At 35.8% G+C, this 4,808-nt stretch overlaps 1 pseudogene; it reads right to left on the minus strand.

Moving 5' to 3' along the window:
- Positions 1–2,538: 2,538 nt before the first annotated feature.
- On the minus strand, positions 2,539–4,449 carry LOC113222663 (annotated as a pseudogene).
- Between the last annotated feature and the right edge of the window lie 359 nt (positions 4,450–4,808).

Here is a 4,808-nt window from a genome sequence, read left to right on the forward strand (position 1 = left end):
AGGGAAGGAAAGTGGATTCTGCTTTTATTTATACCTGAGTGTTATTTCCAATGTTACAGAAATAAAAAGTCATGTGGTGAATTGTCTTAAATCAGCTAATTATAATTCTGTCTACCTTTACCTGGGTCGACTGTCCTTCTAAGCTGTATTTTCTAAAGAAACAGAGATTCTGCTTTGTGCATATGGACCTCAAATTCATTCTTTGCAGATAAGAAAACAGAAACCTGAGAAGTTGGGGGACTTTTGCAAATTGAGTTAATTAAGTTGTTACTGGTTTTTTTCTCTTGCCTTGTTTTAGATTGGTTAAATACTGGTTCCTAAGTTAAGTTTCACAGGTGGAACAAAGTCAAACACTCTGAAACTAAGTGGACTTTCAGGCAGAAAACATAAACTGTATAAGTTTTACATAAAAGAAAGGCACATTTTAATGCTGCCTTCACAACCTCCTTTTACCCAGCAGGAAGGAAGTGTTCATAGATTTCAGTGTTCCAGGCAGAGGTGAGTCATAGGACACCAGGTATTTGCCTGACGGCCACTAGGTCCACAGGAATCACTGGAGGAACTAGCTCAGCTAGCAGTATTTGGCGTGTGCGCTGGCAAAGACTAAAAGGCGTATTGGCAAGTTGTCTAAGAGAGAAGACCAAATGGTCTTGTCTTCATGGAGCTGAGTGGGTATAATCAGTCTCTTATTTTGAGTGGCTAGATCATCTTGGACTAGACTACACATGTAATGTTAGATCACTGATATTTTCTGATTATGTTGCTAAATTGTACTGTATTTCAAACACAGCATTTATGCCTAGCCTAACTTCAGTCTTTACTCTATGATCAAGTTTTACTTGATTGCATTTATAATTTAAGTCTAGGCTTTCAACTAATTTAGGAAATGGCTTGGAAATACAGGAAGAAAGGCTAATTATAAAGGTACATTTGTTTTTTGCGGGGTCTGGGCCCCACAAAAGGTGTTTGTCTTGTAGGGTTCAATAAGTATTGCCCTTCTCCACAGCACATAGCACTCTTACTACTTCCTGACTCGTTACATTGATGAACACTTATTCAGCACCTTAACCAATTTTGTATCTACTGTCTTTACTAATCATTTGTGACATGTGAACTTGGTCATTTTAAAGAAAAATCTAGGCCATCCAGCCTTCTATCTCTTTGTCTTCTCTCTCTGAGGAAGAGATGATTTTATATATATATATATATATATATATATATATATTTGAGGCAGTTGGTGGTCTTAATTCTTTTCTCTTACCAAACTTCATGAGATAGTTTTGTTCTTCCCTATTACACTAGAATATTTTGTTTATAGGATTTGTTGTAGCTAAAGTTAATATTAAAAAACTCTTAGTGCATTTGTTTATATTGGCCATCGTTAGAAACTTAGTATTGCATTTGGACTTAGTGGTGACGAGCATCTTTTCACCTGTAATTTTGGTCTTCATTGCTCCCTTTATTGATTTTGGAGTAAAGCGGTTGGTACTGTAGTTGTTTTATGGGCAAAGAGATAGATTGCTAACTGGTATATTTGTGTTGGCAGGGATGGAAAGTGATCAGGGCAAAAGAAATACCCTGTTCCCACCCACACTACTATATATATCAGAATCTAGAGGACTGTACATGTGTCGTTTTGGAAAATGGTATTTATTGTTTTTCTATTCTGAAGGAAGGAAAGCTTGATAGTTGGTTCTCTTGGTCAGTGTGGATATACAAAAATTAAAGCAAAATGCAGTTGACTACAACCTACTATTAGGAAGATCTTTATTCTTTAAAAGTTATTCTTTAAAGGATGTATATAGTCATTATGAATGGTGTAAGTACATTTGAATTTTTAAATTTTGAATGGCTTAACCTTGTGCTAAGTCAGATCATTTAAAAACTATATATCTGAACTTTTTTTTTTTTTTAACTTCTTTCCCACTAATATTTTTGGTTTATAGAACTACAATATTATACTGGCAGCTTTTACTGTGGAATGAAGAAAAAAGAAAAAAATTTACATGAAATGCTTCTGTAATTATAAAATCGACAAAATTTTGCTCACTGCTTCTTACAAAGAAAACTTATGAGAAACTATCCCAGGATTAAGGCACTGGAAGAATTTCTTCCAAGTTTGCTATATAAGAAGCAATGAAGAGAATTATAGAATTCAAAATATTTAAGCAAATCATATATTTTTTTTAGTAATTTATTGGTTGAAACTTATTAGCTATAATTTTCTTAAGCTATGATACCTTGAAAAGGTTTTCCCTTTTAATTTTGGAATTGAGATTAAGAAACAATTTGCTCCTTGTTTTGTAGGGAATGATTTTCAATGAATTCACTTTTGTTTCCTTTTTTATTTTTTCCCCCTATAAATAGGACTATCAATTATGTTAAAGAGAACCAATACCAACTTTTCTCCTGTGGAGCACAGTGATAAACACATTTTTTCAACGATGTGTTTAGGATAGAAAGGGGTGGGGAGAAGGGAAGAGACAGGAATGTGAATGTATAATGTACTAAGAGAAGTGACAGGGATCACCCCCTCCTTTAGCCCTTTGCTGTTTTTTCCTCTTTGTTTTCTGCATCCTCAAGGTATGCATGCAACATCAGTCTCTCTTCATAAAATGCTGTCATAGTTTTGTATACATTTCACATTAGCTTCTTTTGCAAGAACCAGGTCTGCTTCATCTGTCTTTCCATTTTATTAAAAACATAAATCGCCACAGCAATCTGTTGCCCCAATGATCTTTTCTGGTTCTAGTCTTATCTCAAAGCCCCGAGTGATATCATTGCTCTGTTCTCTTTTTTGGACTTGGTACTCTCAGCACAGTTTGAGAAATTGGATTTCCTTGCTACTTTCTGACTTCTCCCCAGGTTTGTTATTTTAACCCTCCTTCATCATCTTAAACGTTTTTGTAAACTAAGAAATGAGCTAAAGGCAATCCAAGTTTTTCTCAGATTCCCAAGTATTGTGCTCCTCAGAAAAGCCTTTCCACATCAGTAGATACTCCACTTGCCCCTTAACCACATGCCTGTCTAGTACCTTCTCCACAGTGTACTCTTCATTCTCTGACGAACTGTCAGCTGTGTGCTTGATTTTCTTTCCCATGTTGCACTGTTCCACCTGAAGGACTAAGGCCACTGCATCCCAGATACCCCCAGTTTGTTCTTTCCCTCTGGGCTATCAATAGCGGCCTCCCCTCCCAGGTCTAGGCCTTGGCAGACTGACCTTCATTTTCTTTTTGATTAAGATATATTTCAGTCAAGATTCAGTTAGGTAAATGTAAACCATGCTAGATAATTCAGTAGAAGGAACTTACTCATAGAATCACTTTTAAAGGTGTTAGATGATGATCTGAGAGAATAGACAGGAGATGGTGAACCTGGACAATGGCAATTGTGGCAAGTTGCTGTTAGCTCTAGAAATGGAGGGACAAAGGAAAAAGAAAGTATTACTAGAGCCCACAGACAGGAGATGGTTGATGAGAGGAAGCAGCACTGATTTGTATGAGAGGGTACCTCTGAAGAGATATAACTACTGCTATAGAGGATCCTAAAGCAGAGGGGTTAGGGGAGAAAGACCCTCGTTTCTCCTTCCTCTTGACTTCTGATTTCTACCACTGCCTTCCTTTAGCCAAACCTAACCAGAACCCAAAGACCTTTGTTTTGAAAGAGATTTCCACTGATTACTGAATTTTACATTGGCAGTTTTTTTTTCTTCCCATACTTTAAGTCCTTCCAGTGTCTTCTGGCCACATTTTCTTCTGATGAAAAATCTGCTTTTTATCTGGTTCCCTGGATATAATGTACACTTTTAGGGGCTTGCTTTTAAGATTTCTTTATCACTTTTCATTTTAATTTTTGAGTAGGTAATACATGTTCATGGTTCAAAATGCAAAAAGTATAGAGTGTACAATGAGATACCCTTGCCATTTACATCTACCTGTCCCCTAGTTTCCTAGTTTCCGTTTCTGTAGCCATCCAGTGTACTTATTTTCATGAATTTTCCTTTCAGATGTATAATGCATATATAAGAAAAATAAACCCATATTCTCAATTTAGACAAATGTTAGTATACTATACACACAGTTTTGTATCTCCGTTTTTCACTTAGTTATCTTTCCTCATCAGCATAGAAAGAACACTGGTCATCACATTGGCTGTAGAGTATTTCACTCTTATGTGTATATCAAAATGTAATTAACCAGCCCCTTACTAATAGATACTTAGTTTTTGTTTCAATCTTTTGCTGTTACCAACAACCATTTAATGAATTGCCATGCATGAGTGGAATATGTACAAGGGTATTTGTATATCCTAGATGTATCCGAGGAGTAGAGTTAATTGCTTGATGAAAGAGTATAATTTATCAGTTATCATACATTTATACAAAGAATATAATTTGTCATTTTGGTAGATACTGCCAAATTTCCTCTGTAAAGGTTGAACCGATTTACATTTTTGCCAGCAATGTAAGAGAGTAACAATTTTCTCACACCTTTGTTAAGGTTTTTTTTTTTTTTTTTTTTTTAATAATGGGAGACTTTAACACCCCACTGTCAATATTAGACAGATCAATGAGACAGAAGGTTAATAAGGATATCCAGGACTTGAACTCAGCTCTGCACCAAGCAGACCTAACAGACATCTACAGAACTGTCCACCCCAAATCAACAAAATATACATTCTTCTCAGCACCACATCACACTTATTCCAAAACTGACCACAGAGTTGGAAGTAAAGCACTCCTCAGCAAATGTAAAAGAACAGAAATCACTATACTGTCTCTCAGACAACAGTGAAATCAAACTAGAACT

This window comes from Piliocolobus tephrosceles, unplaced genomic scaffold, assembly GCF_002776525.5.
Source record: "Piliocolobus tephrosceles isolate RC106 unplaced genomic scaffold, ASM277652v3 unscaffolded_33009, whole genome shotgun sequence".
In the NCBI taxonomy this organism is placed as follows: domain Eukaryota; kingdom Metazoa; phylum Chordata; class Mammalia; order Primates; family Cercopithecidae; genus Piliocolobus; species Piliocolobus tephrosceles.